General features: G+C 48.1%; 1 pseudogene; it reads left to right on the top strand.

The window, feature by feature from the left end:
• Positions 1-3408: 3408 nt before the first annotated feature.
• On the top strand, positions 3409-3530 carry LOC136658170 (5S ribosomal RNA; annotated as a pseudogene).
• Positions 3531-15176: the final 11646 nt, after the last annotated feature.

The following is a 15176-nucleotide window of genomic DNA, read 5'->3' on the forward strand; positions in this document are numbered from 1 at the left end:
TAAACACCACTAAGCAACTGACCTTAAAATAAAAGTGGCTGTGGAAATAGTGATGTCATTGGAGGAGTATGATGTCATGGTGATGTCACTGGAGGTCTGTAGGATGGGGCACAATTGGTTGAGGACCTTGGAGTGTGACTAAGTTGCCTTTTGGCAGCATGTATCCACTGCATAAAACACATAATTATGGTCTGGTTTGCAATGATGGGGTTGTACGTACAAGAATCCTCAGAAGCAGTGGCCGAACAGCGCTTTTTCAGGCCAACAAATGTGGGTCTTTTGTGTAAGAGCAAAAATACGTGCACTGTGCTGGTGTAGGTGTGACCACAGCAGTGCTGGGGGGGGCACTATAATCATAACAGTTGCTTCACAAAATATTTGTCGTCATGGGCACCTCTCTGTGTGTAAACCCAGGAAATGTGAGGGCACCGGTTTGCTGGAGGCCCTGGGGCAAGTCCACCAGGGTGTGCTGCCTCACGGCCCCTCCCTCTCCTAAGCTTACTAGTGATGTGTGAACAGGTGCTGCTGTCCCCTGCCAGCCAATGGAGCATCTCCTCAAGGTCCCACAATGGTCCTGGGGCCCCAGCCGATGCTCTGTTCACAGGTGGGCAGGGACAGCTATAGCACAAGTCCTTCAGCCAACACCACGACCCACATATAAAAGGTGGACCCTCTGGGGGGTTGGGGTCCTTGGCAAGAGCCTGGCTGTCCCTGCGTGAGGCGGCCCAGTGTGCCCCATCATGCCTTTCTAGCTTTTGTGTTGCGTCCTTTGGGAGAGCCCCCTTCTCTGGAAGGAGAATGTGCTGCTTGAGGCTCTCAGTCTTTATCTCAATGCTGAATTGCACTCCGTAACCTAGTTTGTCAATACAGTCAGTTCCCTTTACAGGCAGTCTTGCTATTTGTGAATTTGCAGAAGCGCTACCTACCTGTTGTCATCCGTGCCTCTGTTCCCATGATCCACTACACAGAGACCTTCCGGAGGCTGCAGGGACCTTCAGAATGGTACCCACGACCAGCGTGGACCCCTTAAAAATGACTGGCAGAAGCTTCTGCTGGCCATTTTAAAGGAGTCCATGCGGCCACCATTCTGAAGGTTCCTTCAACCTCTGGAAGGTCCCGGCAGCATTTAGAGATCTTTTGACACTTCCTGCTGCTGGCTTCCTGAGGATCTTGGCTGGATTCTCTTGGTGGCAGGTAAGGTACACTCTCCCCCCCCCAGGGTACCCCTTGCACCTAACCACAAAGATTTTTGTCATCTGTGACTTCACTAGCTGCTAGGGTTTTGAGGAACCTACCCTTAGTGGATAAAGAGAACTGTATTCTACCACACATACCTTCTAACATGTCAGGTTGATGTCAATGTTATCGCCAGTCCCTCCAGTATTTTAGGCCATATACCAGCAAATGTTATAGACGCTCATTTGGGACTGGCCCCCTACTAAGCCCAACTCCTTGCAGATTGGTTTGTATGTGCTGTACTGCACATGCCCTAGTGGAAATGCGGAGAAAAATTGCAAAGAAACCATTGTGTGTTAGACGCACACGAAGCCTTGTGACCTGCGTTTACGTAAGAGGCACATAAAAACACAGTTTTGTGCTCCCTCTGCTGGCTTGTAGGTTTCAGTTGCCTAATTTTGTACTAACACTGACATGAGACACATCATTTGGGGGGGGGGGAATAGACTAAACAAAGAAGTAGTAGTAAATCTTTATTGCGGTCATAAGACCAGCCACATATAAACTAAACAAAGAAGCATCTTGCAGTTTCTGTGCAGCTGCCTGAGCCTAGCTCATAACCAGCCTTGGGTGTTCCAAGGCTTTCCTTCTGCGCATGTGTGAATGCAGGGGACACAGGCTGCTGAGTGTGAGCAATTGAGGCACATGAGTTATGGCACCTGTGAAACAGGGTGTCTGCTGCATGTTCCCGTAGCTTGAGGAGGCCTCTGTGACTGCCTCCCTGCTGCAGGGTGGAGCACATGCCCCATTGGCACTGCTGCACCGGCACTGGAAAATTGGAAAGGATTGGGCCCTAAGTGGTTTGCCTGGGCTCCCATCTCATTTACACTGAGCTTTAGTTTTGGCCCACACAGCTAAGGAAAGCTTTCCTCTGACCCTTAGATGTTTGCCCCATGGCTAGTTGGTACTCAAGAGAGAACCCCAATCCAGTGGTGTAGCTAGAGGGGGTGCACGTGTCGTGCAAGGAACCCCTTCCCTCTGGAGCCAGGCAAATGCCTCCATTTTGCTCCCACTGTCCAGAATGGCTCTAAGGGAATGGGGAAGGACCACTTGCATGGCATGTTCAGGCGCCTGCAAAACTTAGTGCTTTGATCCTCTCTAGCTAAGATACTGCCCCAATCAGGAACAGAATGTTGAGCGGCATGTACCTTTTCCTTGAGATGACATAATAGTGGCTGGGCCAGCCCATTCATGAGGCCAACTAATCACACAGCAAATGGGAGGCACCAACCACTAAATAACTGATCGCCTCTACCACGCCTCTTCTGGCTCCCTGAAGCAAGCCCAGCAGAAAAGGACTTGTGGAGGAGAAAGGTAGTCTAGACTCAGGAGCAGGGGTGCCAACCTTTCCAACTTGTGGGCTGTTGGACCTTTATGAAGAGTTTAGTGGAAGGGAATTCCAGCAGGTGCAGCTTGTCCTCTTGCAGATGAGAAGTTGGATCTGCTGAAATTCCCTCCTCTATATACCATTGTTAAAGGTCCAGGAGCCCTCAAGTTGAAAGATGGCCACCCCTGCATCAGAAATTCTCTCTTCCACACTTCCTCTCTGTTCACCCCCTTTCCTTTTTGGATCCAAGGGTGGCAGGAGGAGACATACTTCAGTGGAAGTGGTAGCTGGCACACTGGTAGATAAGTGTGGGGCATTTGGCATGCTGGCTCATTACGAAATGTTTTTATAGAAGCTGGCCTGGAGGGCATGCTGGCACGGAAAGCTGAGGTCAAATTTCCTAAAATAAAATCACAGCCATTTAGTTGGATGGAGTTTGGCCTTATTCCAATGAGTGAAGGTGGGGCAGCAACAGCAGTACTGACTAGAATGAGCTGAAAGGGTTTTCCAGGAATGGTCTGGTTGGTGTCATCAGCCAAGGACACATTCTGCAGCCACTGGCTGCCTATTCCTCTGAAGGTCCTGCTGAAGATGTCAAGAAAGGAGAAGGAGCTGTGGAGGGAGGTGCCTCTCATCAGTCCATGGGCTGCAGCAATAACTGTTCCACTCCCCAACAATATGGCTGGTCTGTTAAAAGTATTTTGCATCCTTTAATAACTCATTTAATAGGGTGGCATGTAGAATTATTAAAGTGCTGTGAACAAACCAACATCTTGCCCAGCCTCCTTCCATCATGATTTTTTTTTTTTTTGCTCTTAAAAAGAATTCCTCTATCTGTATTAATTAGCTACAGAACAACTGTTACCCTGCACATGCCTGATCTCATCTGATCTCAGAAGCTAAGCAGGGTCAGGCCTGGTTAGTACTTGGATGGGAGACTGCTTGGGAATACCAGATGCTGTAGGCTTATACCATAGTCTTTCGAGACTGAAGGTTGCCAACCAGCTACAGAACAAAGTCATCTTGCACCTTTATATCCCATTGCAGTACGAGTCTCAAAGGTTGCCATCGTGTTTGTAAATTACTGTGGTAGAGTCTGAGAAACTTCTGTTTCAAGAGCCATTGCAGAAATGTCACATTAAATCATGCCCAACAACTCTGGAAAATGGCATTTCTTAAGCAGAGTGCATCCCTACGCTTCTGGGTATATTCCATGGGGCTGCATTGCGAGGTGATGCTCTCTGTCAGACAGTCAATGCTTTATCCACAGGACATCAGATATTGGCATCTAAACAATAATACTTAAGCACTCCTTTGTGGAGATTTGCAGAAAGACATAGGGCACAATTCCATTTGTAGTTGCTGCATTTTTCAAAATCATTGTGCTGCCTTTTGGTTCAGAGGTGCTGAAGCTGCTTAACAGGATAATTAAAAAGAACACCATCCTGATTATCGCTAATGAATTCAGTAGTTAGAGCAGTCAGTAGTTCATTGGCTTCAGTGAGACCACACCATGAAGAATTCCTATTATATTTCTCTAGTCATATTATATTATATTGTATGCAGTACTGACAGAAAATATTTTGCTGTTTTTAAACATACAATATTACTTAAGCCCCTTTACATGCTCAGAGCAGCTCTCAACACTACTCTGGACAACCTACAGGTTTTGCATGCTAAGTAAGTAACTATGGTTACAAAAAAATTAAATGGTGTGTGAATGTGTACCAGATATACATATAAGAGGGGTACATTGGCTTTAAAAATAAAGGTTGGTGGTGCTTGTCCTGACAATATTGCTATAGTTATTATAAGAAAGAATTACTATTGCTCTTAAAATACCCTGGTTTGGTGTCATAATGCACCCTTGAACATATCAAAAACAAGTGCAGTTTATAAACACTACCGGTAAACACCCCCCCAAAATGGAAAGGGTACCCCCTACAGTTACATAACTATGTAATGGAGACTGTTGGGGGGAAAGATCACCACAATTTTACCTTGAAGAGGACCCACCACAGTGCAGCAATAACATTCTAGTTCTTATTCATTACAGTTATGTTGGAACTATATTTTTAAAATCTACTTAATGTGGCTTAAAAAAATCTCACATCAGGTGACCAAACCAGCAAGGTCATGATGGAAACATTAATACATAGTTAGTTTATCTCCTAGGGTTGGGTCCTTAGTTCCCATTTGCATCAAAATGTATTGAAGACCTTTTAGGTCCCCTTCAAATTCTTCTTGAACAGAGTAGGAAGTTTCACATGTATGCGAGATTGTGCACTAGGTCAGATCTGGTGGCATTTTAAGAAGGATCAACATTTAAACTTAAGCATGACTTTAAACACTCCCCCAAAAGTAGCCACAAGAGGAGTCACAGATGGGGGAGTCCATTCAGATTGGGTGTCTGGTGCAGGGATGGCTTCACACTCTTGCTCAACTTTCCTGCCCAAATTCCGCAGATGCGGAGCCAGAGGATAACGAAGGCGTACAGTATATGGGTACAGTTTATGGGTCCCGGGTAGATGGGACTCGTCAGCCTGGGAAGGCAGCTCATCTGAGAGAAGGAAAACTCTGATCCCAAACCTCCACTGCCTTGTGGCTACATCCAGTTATGGAAAAGGCTTCAGGAGTCAACCTGGAGGCAAAATCCGGAGCCGGAGTCCCTGAGGCAGTTCATGGCTGAACACAGTCAAGTTCTGGCAACTCCTGCGACGCTGCTGGAACCAATCGTATTGGCCTCTGCCTTTCCATTGGACCATTTCAGCGACGTGGAGAGGGGGGATTTGCTGCATGGGTAACAGCCTATCCTCCATACCTGCTTTACCCAGGCATCACGCACTGGAGAGGACACTCTGTTCCAGAACCACCATTCAGAGTGTGACACCATAGTCTTCCAAGACTGAAGGATGCCAACACAGTATATGACAAGGAATACAGAGCTTTGTTTTCAAGAACTAGTGTCAGTTTCAAGATCGAAGATGGGGTAACCTTCCCTCCCTCTTTCTCCCTACTTTCTACTGAGCTCCCACTTCACACTTTTATACTGAGCAGATTAATTCTGGAAATAACTGAGACATTTAGAAGAACTATATGTTCATTTTTAAATATCTTACATGATCTTTGTATATCAAGGAGAGCACGAGAGAGATAAACTCTCAACAGAGCACTTGCACTACATTATTTAAGAGTTGCATATTGTGGGGGTAGTTAGTTGGCTAATACAGTTGGCTAATACAGCCAACTTACTCCAAGCATGTAATGTAGCCATTTATACAGTTGGGTCTGTTTTTTTCTGACAGAAGCTCAGGGCCTTTAATAGCTACATGACAGGCAGAATTTCAATAGGTGAAGTCATTGCTGCCTCTCCAGGATAGGAGAAGCTCTGCCTGCTGAGCTGGGCACTGTGTCATGCTTTTCAAGGCATAAAATATCTGTAAAGAGAACAAGGTAGCAATAGTGCAATGAAATGTTGCAAAAGGAGCAGCCCCCCCCCACACACACACTTTAAGAGCTCTGAGGATCTACGCCTTAAGCAAAGTGAATGAGATTTGGTAAAATTTCACCTGTGGGTGAGGGGGTAGAGAATGCACTCCCATGTTAAAGCATCTCTACATGTCTGAACTAGCAGATCAGGGAGAAAAAAATTAGCATAGTTAATAGCTTAAAGCAGCATTACTCAAACCAGTGGATGGTGAAAAAGAGGCTATGTACATAAAGAACTCAGTTTTGATAAGGCAGTCCCAGTGTTGAACTGGATCAGAACCCTTTCTTGCACAGGCCTTGAAAGGTCGCTGCAACACCCCTCCCAAATGAGGCTCTGTGACCCCAATGCCGCCCCAACCCATACATTGAAGAACACAGGCTTACATTTCTCCCCACCACTAGATGGTTGTTCTTTCATATAAGCAACAGAAATACACTAACAATTCGCTTCGGAATAATAAATCCTTGCCTCTAGAAAGCCCTGAGTGATATTTCTCATCTCTGACCACAAAGGTTCCTTTCGCCAACAGAAATAAATGCTAAGGTTGGCAGCTGTGGCCATTCCCCCTTCTGAGTCTGTATCTCTCAGGTTGCTCTGCCTCTTTCTCTGCCCCACACTTAGTTAAGAAGTGGTTCCCCCAGGATGAAACCCAGGCAGCAGGACACTGGGCAAGGAAGTGGCTTTGCCAAATGTCCTGGGCGCATTGTTGTGCAAAGTTCTGCACATGGGCTCTGAAAGCATGCACTGGAGTGTGCTGCTTGAGCAGCTTAGATTTATCTTTCTCCAGGGGACACGGTGCTGGAGACCACGAGGACTGGATGAGGTGCACACTGCTGAACTGGATCTCACGAAGCTCTGGGTGGGGATGGAATAAGCCACCGAGTCTTGCTGAGTGCCAAGGTTTGGCAGAGACCAGCATTATTCCGTTGCCTGGCAACAAATCCGCCTTGACATCATCTGACTCAGTTCTCTCTCTCCTCCCAACAGAGTTCAAAGTACAGTGCTGGTAGCAGAGGCAGGAGGGAACCACAGCACACGCTGCTGCGGCTACGCTGTTGGGCTTGTCACATGGGCGCACACATGCCCAGGCGCACGATTGGAGGCATGTGATGGGCTGCCTGGCTGCTCAGCAGCAGCAAACTACTGGGAACAGGAGAGAGAGAGAGAGAGAGAGAGAGAGAGAGAGAACGACGCATGGAGCCTTCTCCATGGAGATTTTTCACAGGCACTGGCCTTGTGTCTCCAGCAGCTACACAGACCAAATCCACAGGTGAAGTTTGTTCCCGGCCTAGAGATGCAGTAATGGAGCAAATGGTATCCACTGAATTTTGTAGTTGTAAGCACTGAGCCACTGTCACGTCTCATCGGCCCCTGAGCCCATTTTAGCAGGTTAACACTGTTATCCTCGCTTTTATTTTGGAGGTAGAGCCAGTGGTGTTGCTAGAGGGGTGAGGTGGGTGCAGATTGCACCAGGTGACACACCCGGGGGGGTGACACCACTACTGACCAAAGTTTTTAAAATCTTGCTATTTTTGAATAGTACCATCATGTTATATACGCATGTTTGATGCGTAATTTCATGAAGATTGCAATGAAACCAATCACAGTGAAATATCTCTATTCTATCAAAAGTTATAGCCAAAAACACCAGTGGGGTGGGGCAATGGTGCATCACCACGCCCACTGCCCAGGATGTTGCTCCACCAACTGCATGGGAGGAGGTCCATCATGGGGGTGACACACTGGCCTCCCACACCAGGTGACACAAACCCTCGTGACGCCACTGGGTAGAGTTAGTGGGTCTTTTCACGTGCATCATTTTCCAGCAGTGCCTTTTTGTGCCCTTAGCAGCCACGGTATCGGTGTACCTCCCACAAGGAAAATATAAACCCTAAAAGGGCTTGCTGACTGCTGTCTCAAGAGGTTTTCCTCAAGCCACATGCAGAGAGTGAATCTGCAGTGCCTTCCTCTCTGAAACCGTTCCTAAAGCAAGAAAGCTGGACCTTTGCTGCTCACCTGAAACACAGAGGAAAGGGGTGTCCCTTTCAAGCTCAGATGCACAATCCATCAAGCCTGGCTCTTGTGGAGACCTGGCAAGATGGTCTCAACATGCAAGTCGATTGCCAAAATGATGCATTGTAAAGGGGAGAAGCTTAAAAGACCGTGCTTAAAAGAAGTTTTTACCCCATCACTCAGAGGTAACGGCTGGAATGAACTGATGTCTCCCTCCCTGTTTATTGGGTACTTACCAGGAAAGGCCAGGATGGTGTTGTGGTTGGGGTGTTGGACTTCGATCTGGAAGATCCTGGTTCAAATCCCTGCTCAGCCGCAAAGCTTTCTGGGTGACCCTGGGCCAGTCACTCTCTCTCAGCCTCAACTACCTCCTGTGAGGACAAAAGGAGAGGAGGAACCATGCAAACCACCCCGAGGTCCTTGGAAGAAGGGGAGCACGAAAATGTGAAAAATAAAAATAAATACAGCTCTCTCTCAAAAGCTTGCAGGTTAAGGTTCGTTTCCCTTGCTTTTTGTGGTTATCCACCCTCCCAAGGAGGGCCTTCTTAGTGATCATAACATCTGTCCACAGGCTTAGCTCTCACAGAGCCATGGTTTCCAGCCTTCAGTACATAGAAGGGCCAGGAGGGAACCCGCAAGATATCTGGGCTGTAGAAGAGGTATAGGGGCATTCATTAAGTTGAATTAAGTGTTGCAAACAGCCAGCCATGTTCACTATAAGTGAGAAAGATGCACTTGGTTGTTAAGATCATGAGGTAGAGGGGCCATATCCCTCTGAAAACCTTGTCCCTGTCCTTCTCCCTCATACATACAATCACATGACATTCATAATAGAGGCACACAGTGATAAAGGGTACACTTCTTTACTCAGCGTGTGGTTGGTCTGTGAAACTCCTTGCCACAGGATGTGGTGATGGCATCTAGCCTGGACGCCTTTAAAAGGGGATTGGACAAGTTTCTGGAGGAAAAATCCATTACGGGGTACAAGCCATGATGTGTATGCGTAACCTCCTGATTTTAGAAATGGGTTATGTCAGAATGCCAGATGCAAGGGAGGGCACCAGGATGAGGTATCTGGTGTGCTCCCTGGGGCATTTGGTGGGCCGCTGTGAGATACAGGAAGCTGGACTAGATGGGCCTGTGGCCTGATCCAGCAGGGCTGTTCTTATGTTTACATAGGTTCAGCTGTGATCCTGTATCCTATACAGAGTTAAGGGCACCAAACAAAATGAAAAGGACACATGCCCTTCTTTGAGTTCAAGTTTGCATAGAAAGAGTTTTACTACTTGAACAATTAGCTAAAGGTTCAACTTCAGAAAGCTTGCAACTTTTTGCACCTCAAAGCACTTTAGTCTCTTTGGGGGAATTATGGTAGCAGGCTATACATCCCATTTTTGCTGCAGTTCTGCCTCCTGAATACTAGAATGTCCTGCTGCCCTCTGGTGTCAACTGTGCTCCACGTCAGCTTGGCAAAGAGTTGCCGTGTGTTCTACTACACAGCATTGTTGGCACAGGAAGTTTCAGACTACCCGCAGTGCAACTGAATTCTGTTTGCACCGAGGAATCAATGAAACAATCCCTCAGGGCCTGGATTGTGGTCCTTTTCTCTCCCTCAGCTCTCCGACCAACCAGCCAAGATAATATTTTATACCTATATGTAGGGTCCCACCCCTGGAGGGGCCTGCAGCAGGCTTGTTCCAGCCCCAGGGAAGCCTCAGAGGGGGAGGGGGTTCCAGCACCCGTGACCTCCTCCTTAGCAGAACTGCCAAGCCTGGCTTAGGAGCAGAAGCTGCTCACCTCGCAGCTCCCTGCTTTGCACTGACGGCCTCTCACCTCTGGCTTCCCTGTTTTACGGAGCAAGACGGTCCCCTTTGGCCCGTCCCCTGCCTCCAGGTGGGGCAGAAAAGGCTTTTCCTGTTCCTGGCTTGTTTCCTTCAGTGTTACCTGTTTGCCTCGCCAGCGTCCCCTGTCTGGTTGGGGTGAGCCCCCCTCCTTTGCCCCCCTCAAGGGCAGGGAAGCCTCCCCACCCTGGGCATTGGGTGCCTGCTCCAGGGTAAGTCGGGGGTCAGGGCATCTGGAGCAGGCCTGACACTATAAAAAACAAATGATTTTGAGAGCATGTCAAAACAGCTTGCCCCATTAGAACCAGCTACTTGGTACTACTGTAGCATTAGTATTGGTGCCAAGGGGCATTCATGATGGCCACTGCTCAAATTTTCAACTCTTCTGCTCCAAAGGAGTGCTGCCAACTCCTGAGCATGACTCTCTTTTGCCCCAAGACATACGGGCAGTGCTTTTTTTGTAAATAAAAAGGTGCAGGAACTCACAACTTGTCAATCATTTATTTATTTATTTATTTATTGGAGAAAAAAAATATTTTTTATGTGCTTCCCCCCTAAAGATGAACTTACTTCTGAGTAGACATGCATAGGATTGGGCTATCAATCTCCAGCTAAATATCTGTCAAATAGCTGTCAAATAGCTAAAATCCCTAGCTATTTTTTCTACACATGGGGAAAAATACTGTACAGGTGCACTTGCAGCGTGTAGTATGTGGTGTGGCACTACTTCGAGGAGAGGAAGCAGTGAATGGATTCTGAAAAATGGCTTATATGAGTTCCATGTAGTAAAATTACTCGAAGCAACTGTGGGAGTAAGAACAAAAAAAGAATTCTTACACGAGAGGGGTCCTTAGGTGCACATAGAAACAGCTACGTTTGCAAACAAGCGATTAAATATGGTTTAATTCAGGTATCAGAATACTCTGTGTCTTTGGGAAGGCGCTTGGCATGCAATTGTATGTTCTCTGTTGCCCTGAGCAGCTGCTGTGCATTGCTGGAGAGGAGCTGCAAACGCTGGCTGTCGGAGGGCATGCTTGTGGGGGAAGGATGAGGAGGATCTCTGGCAAGGCTGGACAGCACACACGTAGAATCCCTTTTCACCTGCCCTTAGCATGTGAAAACGGGTGCAGATATATCTCTCTGCCAGGATTAAAAGCCCAATCCTAGGTATGTCTACTCTGAAATAAGTCTTGTTTTAGTCAATGGAGCTTCCTCCCAGGAAAGTGCCTAGGATTGCAGCCTAAGATGGGGCTTACTGTGGATAGGATGGCAGCCTCAGGGCCCAATCCTGTGCCTATCTACTCAGAAGTCAGTCCCATTAGAGGCAGTGGGGCTTCCTCCCAGGAAAGTGTGGAGAGGACTGCAGCTACAGAGCCCTTCCTCTGCCTGTCTACTCAGGCTGCAAGGCTATGACACTTTCCAGGAGTAAGCCCCATTGAACACAATGAGACATACTTCTGAGTAGATATGCCTAGGCTCGTGCTGCAGATTGGCACGGGGCTGCACCAGCCAGCTTCCTTCCCCTCCTCCTCCACCAAGCCAGTACCTGGGTGTTCCGTGGGTGCCGCAGCCCATCTCCCTGGCTGGCTGGCTGTCCGTCCTCCTCCTTGGCATAGGGTGTTTCTGAAATGGAACCCCTGTGTATATTGGGGCACACCTGTAAACATATATATTAATCTAAGGTGGCCTTTTGAATTCCAATATATTGAAAAGTAAAGAGACACACACACATTGCAAGTTGCGTGTCAACACCACACAGAAGAGATTTCCAATAAACACACACTTCTTGTCAACCCCCGGAAACTAGTTCAGAGGGCCATTGCTGTACTAGAAAAGTCACATTAGCTTTTTGTGTTGGTTGCACATATATAGCATTATATAGCACTTGGCCAGGGTCAAATATCTTTTGAAAATATGTGGTCACCTCTCATCAGTCTTCAATTAATACTTGTGGTAATACAGATCGACAACTCTGCACCATGCAACAGAAAACAGAAAACTACTGCCCTAAAGCTGGGCACCTGGAACGTTAGGACAATGACACCTGGCTTCTCTGATGACCTGCAAGAAATAGATGACGCACGCAAAACAGCTGTCATCGACATGGAGCTGAGCAGACTGCAGATGGACATCGTCGCCCTTCAAGAGACTAGGCTGCCAGATTCCGGATCTGTCAAGGAGAGAAATTTCTCATTTTTCTGGCAGGGAAAACCACCAAACGAAACCAGGGAACATGGCGTTGGCTTTGCGGTCAGAAATACCCTGCTGAAATCCATCATCCCACCTACTGTGGGAAGTGAAAGAATTTTGTCCCTGCAGCTCCAGTCATCAGCAGGACCTATCACTCTCATCAGTGCTTATGCACCGACTCTGTCGTCTCCAGCAGAAGCCAAAGACAAATTCTATGATGACCTGGCCACCACTGTCAAGAAAATCCCTGTAAAAGAGCCATTGTTCATCCTCGGCGATTTCAATGCTAGAGTTGGTGCTGATAACAGTTCATGGCCCACTTGCTTAGGTCAGTTTGGCACTGGGAGGATGAACGAAAATGGCCAACGCCTGCTAGAGTTTTGCTGTCATCACGGTCTCTGTGTCAGCAACACATTCTTCAACACAAAGCCCCAACATAGAGTCTCTTGGAGACATCCAAGATCAAAGCACTGGCACCAGCTCGACCTGATCCTCACCAGACGCTCCAGCCTTCCCAGCATCAAGATCACACGCAGTTATCATGGTGCTGCCTGCGACACTGACCACTCCCTGGTGTGCAGCAGAGTGAAACTGCAAACAAAGCGACTGTATCACACGAAAAAGGAAGGAAGACCTCGCATTGATACCAGCAAGACCGGGGATCAGAGAAAAGTGGAGGAATTTGCACAAGCGCTTGAGGAATCTCTTCCAGGCCCGGCCGACGCAAACGCATCCAACAGATGGGAACATTTCAAGAATACCGTTTACAACACCGCCTTGTCCATATTCGGCAAGAAGACCAACAAGGCGGCAGACTGGTTTGAAGCCCACTCTGAGGAGTTGACACTAGTCATTGAGGAAAAGAGGAGAGCTCAAGCAGCATACAAGGCCTGTCCCAGTGAGCGCAACCTGCAGGTCCTCCGAACTGCTCGCAGCAAAGTCCAACAGACTGCCAGGAGATGTGCTAACGACTACTGGCTCCAGCTCTGTTCCGAAATACAGATAGCAGCTGACACGGGCAACATCAAGGGGATGTATGATGGTATCAAGCAGGCCCTAGGTCCAACACAGAAGAAAATTGCCCCTCTGAAGTCTGCCACAGGCGAGGTCATCCAGGATCGGGCGCAGCAGATGGAACGCTGGGTGCAGCACTACTCTGAGCTATATTCCAGAGAAAATGTAGTCACCGAAGAAGCACTGAACAACATTGAGTGCCTGCCTGTGCTGGAAGAGCTTGACAGTGAACCAACCCTAGAAGAACTTCACGTGGCCCTGGACTCCCTTGCCTTTGGCAAGGCACCTGGAAAAGACAGCATCCCTGCTGAAGTCCTAAAATGCTGCAAAGAGATCATCGTCACTGAGCTGCATGAAATCCTCTGTCTCTGCTGGAGAGAAGGTGGAGTACCTCAAGACATGAGGGATGCAAACATCATCACGCTGTACAAGAACAAAGGTGACAGGGGTGACTGCAACAACTACCGCGGCATCTCTCTCCTTAGCGTTGTAGGAAAGCTGTTTGCCCGAGTTGTACTAAAGAGGCTCCAGGTACTTGCAGAGAGCGTCTATCCAGAATCGCAGTGTGGATTCCGAGCCAACAGGTCCACCACTGATATGGTATTCTCCCTTAGACAACTGCAGGAGAAATGCAGGGAACAACGACAGCCACTCTTTATAGCCTTCATAGATCTCACAAAGGCTTTCGACCTGGTCAGCAGAGACGGCCTCTTCAAGATTCTCCCCAAGATTGGATGTCCACCCAGGCTCCTCAGCATCATCAGATCTTTCCACAAGGACATGAAGGGCACTGTTGTCTTCGATGGCTCCACATCAGACCCTTTTGACATCCAAAGCGGAGTGAAGCAGGGCTGTGTTCTTGCACCAACCTTGTTTGGGATTTTCTTCGCTGTCCTGCTGAAGCAGGCCTTTGGAACTGCAACAGAAGGCATCTATCTCCGGACCAGATCAGACGGAAAGCTCTTCAACCTCTCCAGACTGAGAGCAAAATCCAAAGTCCAGCTGAAATGTCTGCGTGACTTCCTCTTTGCCGACGATGCAGCTGTCACTACCCACTCTGCCAAAGATCTCCAGCAGCTCATGGATCGTTTTAGCAAGGCCTGCCAAGATTTTGGACTGACAATCAGCCTGAAGAAAACACAGGTCATGGTTCAGGATGTGGCCTCACCTCCCTGCATTACAATCTCTGAACATGAACTGGAGGTTGTCCATGACTTTGTGTACCTTGGCTCAACGATCTCCGACACACATTCTCTCGATACCGAGCTAAACAAGCGCATCGGTAAAGCAGCTACCACGTTTTCCAGACTCACAAAGAGAGTCTGGTCCAACAAGAAGCTGACGGAACATACCAAGATCCAGGTCTACAGAGCTTGCGTCCTGAGTACACTTCTGTACTGCAGCGAGTCATGGACTCTTCGCTCACAACAGGAGAGGAAACTGAGCGCTTTCCACATGCGCTGCCTCCGACGCATCCTCGGCATCACCTGGCAGGACAAAGTTCCAAACAACACAGTCCTGGAACGTGCTGGAATCCCTAGCATGTATTCACTGCTAAAACAGAGACGCCTGCGTTGGCTTGGTCATGTCGTGAGAATGGATGATGGCCGGATCCCAAAGGATCTCCTCTATGGAGAACTCGTGCAAGGAAAGCGCCCTACAGGTAGACCACAGCTGCGATACAAGGACATCTGCAAGAGGGATCTGAAGGCCTTAGGGATGGACCTCAACAAGTGGGAAACCCTGGCCTCTGAGCGGCCCGCTTGGAGGCAGGCTGTGCAGCATGGCCTTTCCCAGTTTGAAGAGACACTTTGCCAACAGTCTGAGGCTAAGAGGCAAAGAAGGAAGGCCCATAGCCAGGGAGACAGACCAGGGACAGACTGCACTTGCTCCCGGTGTGGAAGGGATTGTCACTCCCGGATTGGCCTTTTCAGCCACACTAGACGCTGTGCCAGAACCACCTTTCAGAGCGCGATACCATAGTCTTTCGAGACTGAAGGTTGCCAATACTTACTTATACAGTAATACTTCAATTACTGTTGTGGGGACAGATGGAGACATGCAC

This window comes from Tiliqua scincoides, chromosome 7, assembly GCF_035046505.1.
Source record: "Tiliqua scincoides isolate rTilSci1 chromosome 7, rTilSci1.hap2, whole genome shotgun sequence".
NCBI classification, from domain to species: domain Eukaryota; kingdom Metazoa; phylum Chordata; class Lepidosauria; order Squamata; family Scincidae; genus Tiliqua; species Tiliqua scincoides.